At 45.2% G+C, this 14,204-nt stretch overlaps 1 protein-coding gene and 1 pseudogene across 1 annotated transcript in view; both read right to left on the bottom strand.

The window, feature by feature from the left end:
* The window catches only part of LOC101010825 (zinc finger protein 562), a 49,288-nt gene that overhangs the window by 24,944 nt on the left and 10,140 nt on the right, over nucleotides 1–14,204 (bottom strand). The window lies entirely within an intron of this gene.
* LOC101014625 lies at nucleotides 5,966–6,999 on the bottom strand (annotated as a pseudogene).

Genomic DNA, 14,204 nt, shown 5'->3' with positions numbered 1-14,204 from the left:
CCTCAGCCTCCCGAATACCTGGGACTACAGGCGCCCGCCACCACACCAGGCTAATTTTTTTGTGTTTTTAGTAGATACAGGGTTTCACTGTGTTAGCCAGGATGGTCTCAATCTCCTGACCTCGTGATCCACCCGCCTCGGCCTCCCAAAGTGCTGGGATTACAGGCGTGAGCCACCGCACCCAGCATATTTTTTCATTCTTTATTTTATAGAACCTCCTGTTTCCATTGTGTTTTCTTTTTACTTTTTTTTTTTTTTTTTTTTTTGAGACGAAGTCTCACTCTGTCGCCCGGGCTGGAGCAGTGGCGCGATCTCAGCTCACTGCAACCTCCGTCCCCGGGGTGCAAGCGATTCTCCTGCCTCAGCCTCCCAAGTAGCTGGGATTACAGGTGGCTGCCACTACACCCAGCTAATGTTTTCTATTTTTAGTAGAGAGGGTGTTTCACCATGTTGGCCAGGCTGGTCTCAAACTCCTGACCTTGTGATTTGCGTAACTCAGCCAGGCAGGACACTGGGAGTATAGGTGAAGGGGGCCAGCCCCTACACACCTGTGGGTGTTTCTCGTCAGGTGGGACAAGAGACTGAGAAAATAAATAAGACACAAAGTATAGAGAAAGAACAATGGACCCAGGGGACCGGCACTCAGCATCTGGAGGACCCGCACCAGCACTGGTCTCTCAGTTCCCTCAGTATTTATTGATTACCATTTTCACTATCTCAGCAAGGGGAATGCAGGAGGAGAATAGGGTGATAGTGGGGAGAAGGTCAGCAAGAAAACATGTGAGCAAAGGAATCTGTGTCACAAATAAGTTCAAGGGAAGGTACTATGCCTGGATGGGCACGTAGGCCAGATTTATGCTTCTCTCCACCCAAATATCTGTGTAGTAAAGAATAACAGAGGTAAAGAATAACAGAGCAGCGTTGCCACCAGCATGTCTCGCCTCTATCCACAACGCAGTTTTCTCCTATCTCAGAATAGAACAAATGTACAATCGAGTTTTATACCAAGACATTCCATTCCCAGGGGCATGCAGGAGACGGAGGCCTTCCTCTTTTACTAATCCTCCTCAGCACAGACCCTTCATGGATGTCAAGCTGGGGGACAGTCAGGTCTTTCCCGTCCCACGAGGCCATATCTCAGGCTGTCTCAGTGGGGAGAAATGTTGGACAATACCCGGCTTTCCTGGGCAGAGGTCCCTGTGGCTTTTCGCAGTGCATGGTGCCCCTGGTTAATCGAGAATGGAGAATGGCGATGACTTTTACCCAGCATACTGCCTGTAAACATACTGTTAACAAGGTACATCCTGCACAGCCCTAGATCCCTTAAACCTTGATTCCATACAAAATATGTTTCTGTGAGCACAAGGTTGGAGCTAAAGTTACAGATTAACAGCATCTCAAGGCAAAACAATTGTTCAGGGTACAGATCAAAATGGAGTTTCTTATGTCTTCCTTTTCTACATAGACACAGTAACAGTCTGATCTCTCTTTTCCCTACAATAGGCATGAGCAACTGCACATGGCCACATTTTCAATCAAATAATACTTTTCTATATAAATCTTGATTTTTTTTTTTGTCCTCATCAAGTATGTATTTCTGGCTGGGCACGTTGGCTCATGCCTGTAATCCCAGCACTTTGGGAGGCCAATATGGGAGGATCGTTTGAGGCCAGGAGTTGGAGACCAGCCTGAGCAACACAGCAAAAACTTTTTTTAAAAAAATTCCTTTTTTCGGCCGGGCGTGGTGGCTCAAGCCTGTAATCCCAGCACTTTGGGAGTCGAGGCGTAGGATCATTTAGGTCAGGAGATCTCCAGACCATCCCATAACATGAGGAAACCCCGCCTCTACTAAAAATACAAAAACTAGCTCGGCGTGGTGGTGGCGCCTGTAGTCCCAGCTCGAAACAGGCAGGAGAATGGCGAACTTGGGAGGCGGAGGTGCTTGCAGTGAGCCGAGATCGCCCCACTGCACTCCAGCCTGGTGACACAGCGAGACTGGCCTCAAAAAAAAAAAAATTCCTTTTCTCGGGCCGGCATGGTGGCTCAAGCCTGTAATCCCAGCATCTTTGGGAGGCCAAACACGGTGGATCACGAGGTCAGAGACGAGACCATCCTGGCTAACACGGTGAAACCCCCGCCTCTATTAAGAAATACAAAAACTAGCCGGGCGAGGGAGTGATGCCAGTCCCAGCTACCTCGGGAGGCTGAGGCAGGAGAATGAGCGTGAACCTGGGAGGCGGAGCTGCAGTGAGCTGATCCGCCACTGACTTCCAGTCAGACCCACCCAAAAAAAAAAAAAAAAATTCCTTTTTTCTTTTTCTTTTTTTTTTTTTTTGAGATGAGTCTCGCCTGTTGCCCAGGCTGGAGTCCACTGGCACAATCTTGGCTCACTGCAACCTCTGCTCCCTGGTTCAAGAGATTCTTCTGTCTCAGCCTCCCGAGTACCTGGGACTACAAGCCCATGCCACAATGCCCAGCTAATTTTTGTATTTTTAGTAGAGACATGGTTTCACCATATTGGCCTGGCTGGTCTTGAACTCCTGACCTCATGATCCGCCCACTTGGGCCTCCCAACATGCTGGGATTACAAGCGTGAGCCACTACGCCTGGCCAAAAATATGTATTTCTATTGTTATTTTTCTGATCTTACCACATGGGCCAGGACCACATTTCCTACGTTGTAAAATGGCACTAATACCAGACATTCTCCCCAAGTTTATTCAGAAATGTAACATAATCCCAATTAAAATACCAAAAGTTTTTCTGGAGTTAGGTACATTGATACTAAAAGTTTATATGGAAGAAGAAAATCTGATGATAAGCAAGAAAACAAAAACAAGGCCGGGCACTGTGGCTCATGCCTGTAATCACAGCACTTTGGGAGGCTGAGGCAGGCAGATCACAAGGTCAGGAGATCAAGACCATCCTGGCCAACATGGTGAAACCGTGTCTCTACTAAAAATACAAAAATTAGCTGGTCATGGTGGCACACGCCTGTAGTCCCAACTACTCGGGAGGCTGAGGCAGGATAATCACTTGAACCCGGGAGGCGGAGGTTGCAGTGAGCTGAGATCACGCCATTGCACCCCAGCCTGGGACAGAGGGAGACTGTGTCAAAAAAAAAAAAAAAAAAAAACAAAAACAAAAGCAATGATGAGCAACAGATATTAAAACATACTATTGACAGTTTTCACCCAAGACAAAGAATTAAATTATTTTAAAATAAATTAAAAAATACTATAAAGTCTCTATAATTAAAACTATGTGGTACTAGTGCATGAAGCAGAAACAGACTAATAAAATATCTATAAATAGACCCAAGAACATGTAGAAATTTGGTTCATAAATGTGGTATTTTGCTGGATGTGGTAGCTCACCCCTGTAATACTAGCACTTTGGTAAGTCAAGGCAGGAGGATCGCTTGAGATCAGGAGTTCAAAACCAGCCTGGCCAACATGGTGAAACCTCATCTCTACTAAAAATACAAAAAATAGGCTTGGCACAGTGGCTCACACTTGTAATCCCAGTACTTTGAGAGGCCGAGGTGGGCGAATCACCTGAGGTTGGGAGTTCGAGACCAGCCTGACCAACATGGAGAAACCCCGTCTCTACTAAAAATACAAAAGTAACCGGGTGTGGTGTCACGTGCCTGTAATCCCACCTACTCGGGAGGCTGAGGCAGGAGAATTGCTTCAACCCAGGAAGCAGAGGTTGTAGTGGGCCGAGATTGCGCCATTGCACTCTAGCCTGGGCAACAAGAGTGAAACTCCGTTTAAAAAAAAAAAAGTGTTGTTTCAGATCGATAGACTAAAAAATGCCATTTGTAATGTAAAGTCTAAGACAGTTGGTTAGCCATCAGAGAAAAGATGAAATTAAATCTATACTTCACAGCATATACAACAATATACTCCAAATGGACTAGTGATCTAAATGTGAAAAATAAAACCATACATGTATGTAAGGTGTTCAAGTTATTTCTTGGATGAGTAAGGAAAAAGATGTAACTACAAGGCAGCAATAGCATACAAGCTTTACTTGGGATGTGCTTTGACAGGTTAGCAGTGGGGGAGGGAGCAAACAGCAAGAGAGTATTCACAGGCTTCTACCTGTGGGTCGCTTCTCAGAAAGGGTGGAAAGGAAGAGAGACTCCCGGAGGAGAAAGGGAATCAAAGAGGGTGCTTATAAATAACTAAATGATGATACTCACCAGACTGGCAGCATATCTTCCAGTTAAAAAGCTCTGAAGGGCCGGCGAGGTGGCTCACGCCTATAATCCCAGCACTTTGGGAGAGCAGCGGGGCGGATCACGAGGACAGGTGTTCGAGACCAGCCTGACCAAAATGGTGAAACCCCATCTCTACTAAAAAATACAAAAATTAGCCAGGCATGGTGGCGTGCGCCTGTAATCCCAGCGACTCAGAAAGCTGAGGCAGGAGAATCACTCGAAGCTGGGAGCCGGAAGTTGCAGTGAGTTGAGGTCTTGCCACTGCACTCCAGCCTGGGCAACAGAGTGAGACTCCGTCTCAAAACAAACAAACAAAAAAACAAAAACAAAAACAAAACAAATGAAAAATAAAAAGCTCTGTAGGACAGCAGGGGGATGGGGTTTTCAAAGAAGGTACACTTGAAATGGCTAAAAATAAGCTCATTCAGGCTATGTTTCAAACAATCAAGTGTGTTAAAATTGCAGTTGGGCAGGGATTGGCTATTGTGAATACTAGTGAGATAAACATTGGTGTACAAATATTTCTTTGAGCACCTGCTCTCAACACTTTTGGATATATATGCCAAAGTGGAATGTCTGGATCATATGATAATTCTGTTTAATTTTTTTGTTTGTTTGAGACAGGGTCTCACTCTGTTGTCTAGGCTGGAACGCAGTGACATGATCATAGATCACTGCAGTCCTTAACCTACTGAACTCAGGTAATCCGCCCACCTTAGCCTCTCAAGTAGCAGGGATTACAAGTGCATGCCACCACCATGCTTGGCTGACTTAAAAAAATTTTTTTGTAAAGATGAAATCTCACCATATGCCCAGGCTGGTCTTGAACTCCTAGTCTCAAGGAATCCCCTGCCCTGAGCCTCCCAAAGTGCTGGGATTACAGGTGTGAGACATCACATCCAGTAAGGTGTTGGTTTTCATTTTCATGATGTTTAGTGATGTTGAGCATCTTTTTGTGAGCATCATTTCCTGTGCTTATTGGCCATCTGTGTATCTTCTTTGGTGATACTATTCAAGTCCTTTTTCTGTATTTGAATTGGGTTTTGTTGTTGTTACTCTTGGGTTCTAGAAATTTTAAAAAGAAACTGAATATTTGTCCCCAGTCAGATACAGGACTTGCAAATATTTTCTCCCATTTGTAGATTGTCTTTCCACTCTCTTGTTATTATGCTTTGAAGCACAAAATTTGTATTGATTAGGTTTAACTCATAATTTTTCTTGTGTTGCCTGTATGGTTGATGACATAACTAAGAAGTCATTTCCAATTCCAATATCATGAAGCTTTCTCACCTATGTTTCCTTCTAATAGTTTTCCAGCTCTAGCTCTTACACTACACTTAGGTTTTTGATCCATTTTTTAAAAATCATGCCACATTATTATTAAGACAGAGGCTTGCTCTGTCGCCCAGGCTGGAGTGCAGTGGCACGATCTCAGCTCGCTGCAACCTCTGCCTTCCAGGTTCAAGTGATTCTCCTGCCTCAGCCTCCTGAGTAGTTGGGATTACAGGTGCACGCCACCATGCCCGGCTACTTTTTGTATTTCTTTTTAGTAAAGACAGGGCTTCACCATGTTGGTCAGGCTGGTCTCGAACACCTGACCTCGTGATCCACCCTCCTCGGCCTCCCAAAGTGCTGAGATTACAGGCGCATGCCACCACGCCTGGCTACTTTTTGTATTTCTTTTTAGTAGGGACAGGACTTCACCATGTTGGTCAGGCTGGTCTTGAACACCTGACCTCGTGATCCACCCACCTCGGCCTCCCAAAGTGCTGGGATTACAGGAGTGAGCCACTGTGCCCAGCCATGCCACATTATTTTAAATTACATATGAAGATCTAAAATGTCACTCGGGGACCATTTCATCCACTCAAGACTCTGTTTGGCCACCAGTCTTTTGTCTATCTCTTCTGCAATGGTGAGGCGGATACCCTTTCCTTGGGGAAGAGAAATCCGTGGTCTGTGGCCCTTGCCAGTGACAAAAATGTTGGAAAGTAGAGTGGCAAAGCTGTTGCCATTGGCATCTTTCACGTGAACCACGTTGAAAGATCGAGGGTGCTACTCTGTTGTTGATCATGTCCATTCTTCCCAGGTTACCACTTCCAGTCAGCATACACAGGTTACCAGTGTCAATCTTGATGAAATCAGTAATCTTGCCAGTCTCCAAATCAATCTGAATGGTATCATTCACCTTGATACAGGGATCAGGGTAGCAGATGGCGTGAGCATCATGAGTCAGCAGATGAGGGATTCCTTTTGTGCCCACAAAGATTCTTCTCAGTTTGCAAAACTTGTACTTGACTTCCTCAGGTGTAGTACGTTGTACAGCAAAGTGACCCTTGGTGTCACAGGTCAGATGGAAATTCTCTCCCATCTTGTCAATGTTGATAACATCCATGAATCCAGTGGGGTATGTTATATCAGTTCGGACCTTGCCATCGATCTTAACGAACGGCTGCATGAAAATCTTCTTTACTTCATCTCCTGTCAGGGCATACTTAGGTCTGTTCCTTAGGAAAATGATGAGGGGGAGACACTTTCTCAACTTGTGGGGACCGGTGGATGGATGAGGAACAAACAGACTGGTCAATTTATGCAACATTCAATGCTTTGGAGCTGCTACCCCCTTCAGATGCCTCTTGGGACCACAGGCCATGGCTGCATTAGGCAAGGAAAGTGCTCTTGATCCTTTTTTTTTTTAGACGAAGTTTTGCTCTTGTTGCCCAGGTTGGAGTGCAAGGCGCTATCTCAGCTCACTGCAACCTCCGCCTCCCCGGTTCAAGCAATTCTCCTGCCTCAGCCTCAAGAGTAGCTGAGATTACAGGTGCCCTCCACCACACCCGGTTAATTTTTGTATTTTTAGTAGAGGCGGGGTTTCACCATATTGGCCAGGCTGGTCTTGAACTCCTCACCTTGTGATTCACCTGCCTCGGCGTCTCAAAGTGCTGAGATTACAGGCGTGGACCACCGTGCCCGGCCTTGATCCATTTTAAGTTCATTTTATATATGGTATAAGGTTAGGGTCTAACTCCCTTCTTACGCATGTCTATATCCAGTTTTTCTGCTAACACTTCTCCCCCACCTCCCACCACAAGATTTATTGATCAATCATTGACAAATAAAAACTGTATAAAGTGTGCAATGTGATGTTTTGTATAAACATTGTGAAATGATTACCACTATCATACTAATTTATGCATCCATCACTTCACAGTTACCTTTTTTACTGTGTTGAGAACACTTAAAAACTACTTTCTTAGCAAATTCCAAGTATATGACACAGGTGGTTTTTTTGGGTTTTTTTTTTGTTTTTTAAGTCGGAGTCTTACTCTGTCACCAGGGTGGAGTTCAATGGCGTGATCTCGGTTTACTGCAACCTCTGCCTCCCGGATTCAAGAGATTCTCCTGCCTCAGCCTCCTGAGTAGCTGAGATTACAGGTGCACACCACCACACTGGGCTAATTTTTTGTATTTTCAGTAGAGGCGGGCTTTCACCATGTTGGCCACGATGGTCTTGATCTCTTGATTCCCCCCACCTCAGCCTCCCAAAGTGCTGGGATTATAGGCGTGAGCCACCGCCCGGCCGGACAATACAGTATTGTTAACTAAAATCTCCATGCTGTACATTTAAATCCCTGAATTTTTTCATCTTGTAATTGAAAGTTTATACCCTTTGACTAACGTCTCCCCAGTCTCTCCTCATTCTCCCATTCCCTGGCAACCAAATTTTTTTTTCTTTTTTTTTCAGATGGAGTCTCGTTCTGCACCCAGGCTGGAGTGCAGTGGCAGGATCTTGGCTCCCTGCAGCCTCTGCCTCCTGGGTACAAGGGATTTTTGTGCTTCAGCCTCCTGAGTAGCTAGGATTATAGGTGCCCACCACCATGCCTGGCTAATTTTTGTATTGTTAGAAGAGACGTAGTTTTACCATGTTGGCCAGGCTGTTCTCGAACTCCTGACCTCGTGATCCACCCACCTCAGCCTCCCAAAGTGCTGGGATTGCAGGCGTGAGCCACCGCCCCTGGCCAACATTCTCTTCTTTGCTTCTATGAGTCAAGGGCTATGTGGTTATGTCAGAGCCCACATATATGTGAGATTATACAAGATTTCCTTCTCTTTTTTAGGCTAAATAATATTCACGTGTATATATCACATTTTCTTCATTCCTAAATGTCCAGGAATATTTAGGTTATTTCCATATCTTGTCTATTATGTTCTAAGAAGTTTGCAATGAACGTGGGATTGCAGATATCTCTTCAAGATACTGACGTCATTTCCTTTGGAAATACACTCAGTAGTGGGATTACTGGATCATGATGGTATTGTTAACGGAAAGGAGTCTGGTCTCCTTTCCTATGCGCTGCTCCATTGAGTATACCTATGGTTATTTATTGATTATATGCTAAATAAGGGGTGGGGTGTCCAGAAGTTTTTCAGGAAAGGGGCAGAGATTTTCTGGAACCTAGCATCCTTCCCTTTTAGACTATCTAGGTAAACTTCCAAACATTGCTGTGACATTTGTACGAAGTCATGGAGCTGATGGGACTGTCTTTTAGCATGCTAGTGCATTATAATTAACCTATAATTAGCAGTGAGGATGACCAGAGGTCACATTTGTCAACATCTTGGATTTGATAGAACTTGACCAGGTTCTTTACCACATCCTGTTTTACCAGCAAGGTCTTTATGACCTGTATTTTGTGCCAACCTCCTATCTCTTCCTGTGACTAAGAATGCCTAACCTCCTGGGAATGTAGCCCAGCAAGAAAATTAAAACTGCCCTTTCTCCATTGAAGGTTGTTGGCATCACTGTGAAAAGCCATTTGATTATATCTGTGAGGGTTTATTTCTGGGGTCTCTATGTTATAACAATGGTCTTCATGTCTAGTTATGCCTATACCACGTTGTTTTGATTACTATAGCTTTGTAATACTATTTTTTCTGCTTTTTTCTTGAGACAGGGTCTCACTCTGTTGCCCAGGCTGGAGTGCAATGGTGCGATCACAGCTCACTGCAGGGTCAACTTCCTGGGCTCAAGGGATCCCTCCTACCTCAGCTCCTGAGTAGCTGGGACTACAGCTATGCACCACCATGCCGAGCTATTTTTTATTTTTATTTTTTGTAGAGATGAGATGAAGTCTCCTTAAGTTGCCCAAGCTGGTCTCAAACTCCTGGACTCAAGCAGTTTTCCTGAGTCAGCCTCCCGAATTGTTGGGATTACAGGCTAGTAACTTTTGACATTACAAAGTGTGAATTCTCCAACAATCTTTTTTTTTTTTTTTTTGAGACTAAGTCTCGCTGTTGCCCAGACCAGAGGGCAATGGCATGATCTCGGCTCACCACCACAACCTCCACCTCCCAGGTTCAAACGATTCTCCTGCCTCAGCCTCCTGAGTAGCTGGGATTACAGAAGTCTGCCACTGTGCCCGGCTAATTTTTGTATTTTTAGTAGAGATGGGGTTTTGCCATATTGGCCAAGCTGGTCTCAAACTCCTGACCTCAAATGATCCACCTGCCTTTTGGTTTCATAGGAGGCATACAATATATATGTAAGCTTACCTTGCTCTACCCAACAAACTTCTTTTTCAAGATTGCTTTCACTGTATGGACTCCAGTGAGATTCCATATGTGTGTGGTCTTTTGTTTTTTTGTTTGTTTGTTTCTTTTTTTTTTTTTTGAGGCGAGTTCCCGCCTGGTCGCCCCAGGCTGGAGGCAGTGGCTGGATCTCGCTCATTGTAAGCCCGTTTCTCCCTGGTTTGATGCCATTCTCCTGCCTCAGCCTCCTATAGGCTGGGATCTTCATGGGTATGCTTGCACTCACTCGCTAATTTTTTGTATTTTTAGTAGAGATTTTAGGTTTCACTGTGTTAGCTATAGGATGGTCTCTCATCTCCTGATCTGGCAGATCCTGGCCCTGGCCTCCCAAAGTGCTGGATTACAGGCTTCTGAGCCACCACCTGCCTGTTTGTTTTTTTGAGACGAGTCTGCCTCTGTCCCAGGCTGGAGTGTGGTGGCCTGATCTCAGCCCATTGTAAGCCTCCTCCCCTCCTGGGTTTACATGACCTCCTGCCCTCAGCCTCCCCGAGTAGCTGGACTACAGGCGCTCTGCCACCTTTCACGCTCTAGCTTGTTTTTAGGTTTTTAGTAGAGACGGGGTTTCACTGTGGTTGTGCCAGGATGGTCTCTCATCTCCTGGATTCCTCTGCGGATCTCACTCTGCCCTCTAGCCTCCTAAAGTGCTGGGATTATAGGCTTGAGCCACTGCCCGGCTCCGGTGGTGTGGTCTTTGTAACCTAAACTTCCGTGAGGACTTAATATGACTTTTACATTCCCCAGTACAGAGATGAAGCTCTGGTAAGCAACGTGAGAGGACTATAAAGGTGGCTGGACTATTGAGAAACAGGAATTCATTGGGGATAATTTGAGGCTGTATACTGAAGTGAGAATAAATTCATAATACTCTGGAAAAATACTACCTGGTGCAATCTGGAAACTCTTTTTAAAATTTGAGACAGTCTCCCTCTGCCCAGGGCTGGTGCAATGGCGTGATCTCTAACTCACTGCAACTCCACTTGGTTTGCTGACTCTTGTGCCTGTCTCCCCTAGTAACTGGGACTACAGGAGCACACCACCACACTCTGGTTTTTTTTTTTTTTTGAGACTGAGTCTCATTGTGTCGCCTTCAGGCTGGAGGCAGGCGCTGATCTCGGCTCACTGCAGCCTGGCCTTGGGCTCCATACTCCATTCTCCTGGGCCAGCCTCCCGAGTAGCTGACTATAGGCGCCTAATTTCGGGCCGCTATTTTTTGTATTTTTAGGTAGAGATTTGGTTCTACCTATGCACAGGATGGTCTCTGGACACTTCCTGACTGCAGGATCCACCTACTGCTCTGTGCTGGGATTACAGGTTATTTGAGCTTGTCACCGGGGCCAGTTTTTTGAGATGGAGTCTCTGGCTTTGTCCCTCAGGCTGGAGGAGGCAGTGGCTGCCCCACCACCTCGGCCCGCTAATTTTTCTGTTTTTAGGTAGAGATGGGGCTTCTCACTGCATAGCTTGTGATGGTCTCTGACCTCTCTGACTCTCGGATCCACCTGCTTCCCAGCCCTCCCAAAGTGTTAGATTACATGGAGCTCACGCTCAGCCTAATTTTTTAATTTTAGTAAAGACAGGGTTTTGGGCTTATAGTGCTGCTCCAGCCTGGTCTCAAACTCCTGAGCTTCCAGGTAATCTCCCACCCTAAAGTGTTGGGATTATGCCGGAGCCACCATGCCCGGACCTCTTTCTTTTGAGAAAGTTTTGGCTGTGTCCCCCTGTGGCTGGAACACATGCAGTGGGTACACCTGGCCACCTGCATCCACCTGTCAGGTTCAAGCAATGCCCCACTCACCTAGAGAAGCTGGGACTACAGGCATGAGCCTGGCACACCTGCCACTCTTGCATATTTTTAGAGAGATGAGTCTCACTGTTAATACCAGGGGCTGCTCCTCAAACCAAGGGAGCCCAAAGTGCTGGGGGCTAGCAGGCAGGGCCACTATGCCTGGCCTCCTGCAATTCTGTTTTCTTTTTTCTTTGAGATGGAGTTTCACTTGTTGTGCCTAGGGCTGGAGTGCAAATGGCATGATCTTGGCTAACCCTAACCTCTCGCCTCCCAGGTTCAGGATTCCTTGTTCTGCAGCCTCCCAAGCAGCCGGGAACATAGGCATGTAGCACACACGCCCTGCTAATTTTGTATTTTTAGAGACAGGCTCTACCATGCTGGCTTACAGCTGGTCTCAAAACCCTGGACTCAAGTAATCCACCTGCCTCGGCCTCCCAAGTACTGGGATTACAGGCATGAGTCACTGTGCCCAGCCACAATCCTACTTTTTAAGAAATTCTGCTTTAAAACTAGGTCCAGGGATCTAGTCTTAAACTTCTAAGAATCTGCCTTGAAGGTAAACCTTTAACAATTCAAAGAAGTTCAAGAGTATTAATTGCAGCACTGTTTGTGATTGCAATATGAATGCCTAAATGCTCTCAAGTATGAGTATCTGAATATATGGTACATCCACCAATGGAATATCATGCAGCCCTAGAAATGAATGCAGATCTCTATGAACTCACATGAAGCTGGGATTCTCACATACGGCTATAAAAATTACAACCTGTCTCAAAACAAAATAAAAATAAAAACCTGTGCTTTTAACTCTAGCTATTTTAAAATTAAAAGAATTTGTAAGCCATTTGGTCTGTGTTATTCTGTTATGGTTGTTTTGAGCCTAACTTTAAGGCAGATTGTGGCAATTGAAAAGTGGAGGTACTCGCCAATACAAAACAAACAAAAAAACTAAAAAAATGTGAAGCAGCCGAAATCTCATGTCTATAGAGGGCTATAAAATTTGATGTGCGGCTGGCCTGCCTGTAACCTGCCCCTTTGGGAGGCCAGGAGGGAGGCGGATCACGGTGCCAGGAGGATCAAGACTATGCTGGCTAACACGGGAACCCCTGCCCTCTACTTTAAAAAATACAAAATTAGCCATGCAGGGTGGCGGGGTCGTGTCCCAGCTACTCGGGAGGCTGAGGCGGAGAATGCATGTGAACTCCCAGGAGGGCGGAGCCAGGAAAAGACGAGGATCCGCCACTGCACTCCAGCCTGGGCTTACAGGAGCCAGACTGGCCCCAAAGACATAAAATTTGATGTGCAAGCTTAGAACACATTAGTATGTAAGGATCCTGGGTGGGAGGGTGTCACTTCAGAATGAGGAAATATGCCATTGGAAAAATGAAGAAAAAAGACAACCCCTTGATATGAAGCTGCGGAAGAACTCTAAGGAACCTGTAATTCTAGCATCTTTGTGGAAAGTAGAGCTTGAGAGAGATAAAATTGCATTTACCACTAACACTGTAATTAAAGTGTTAAAGGACATTATAGTTTGATTCTTCCTGGATTGCCAGGAAAATGGCAAAAGAGGAAGACTGAACTGCAGAAGAAATATAAAAAGAAAATAGAACTAGAACTCTGAGATTTGGAAAAATTCTCAGCCTATCCATACTGCAAAAAATTATAAAAACTCTGTAAAATTTCGAAGAGGAATCCTGAAATGGTGGCTGAACAATCATTTGATAAAGAGGATCATCCAGTGGGATTTATACACTATCAACCATCTTAACAGAAGTGAGGAGAGAGACTGGATTATACTAGAAGAGACACTGCCACTTACACTGTGCCACCTAAAATGGACAGAGAAGACAGAACAGGTAAGGCTGTCACACTTCATAGATTTTATAAGAAGGAGACACAGAAATAATCACTGTGAAAGTGCACTGGCAGTTAAGGATGGTTTCCTTACCTGCCATGCTCTGCAGGATCAGAACAGAAGATACCCTTGGAGGCATGCTTGCTAACAGGGGCTGGGACCGTCTAGATGACTTATCTCATACAGAAGTTGTTAATGCTATGATCTTAGGAATCTAATCACTAATGTGAGGCAGCCTGCAGTACTGACCTCACCATTCATGACCCTTCTTCACAGATGCACCCCAGACTCAGGCAACCATGGGGTTGTAGTGGAGAACCTGTAGGTTTAATTTCAGACCCTCAGGATGGCATCCAAAGCAATCCATGAAGGACATTACAACCTCTGCAAGGCATTTAAGGACAAATCTGGTGATCTTTAGTGCCGCGTAATATTAAAGGTGTAACCTATGAGTAAAAGGTAACACTCATACCCTTACTTTCCTTTAGGGCTCCCCAGTGTAAATTCTTTCATTTCAAGTCTACTTGGAATTGTGTGGAAACAGCAAATGCTTTCCCACATTCTTTACATATGAAGGGTTTCTCTCCGGTATGTGAGTTAAGCAGGTGAACATTGGGGGTGAGGAATACATAAATGCTTTACCACATATCTTGCATACAAGGGCCTTTCTCCACTTTAATGAGTTTTCAAATGTTTACTACGATCCAGAGTAATGAAAGGTCTTCCCACATTCAGCAATACGTAGCACC

Source organism: Papio anubis, chromosome 20 (assembly GCF_008728515.1).
Source record: "Papio anubis isolate 15944 chromosome 20, Panubis1.0, whole genome shotgun sequence".
NCBI classification, from domain to species: Eukaryota; Metazoa; Chordata; class Mammalia; order Primates; family Cercopithecidae; genus Papio; species Papio anubis.
Note: the sequence above shows the minus strand (reverse complement) of the source record. Positions and strands in the feature narration are given on the sequence as shown.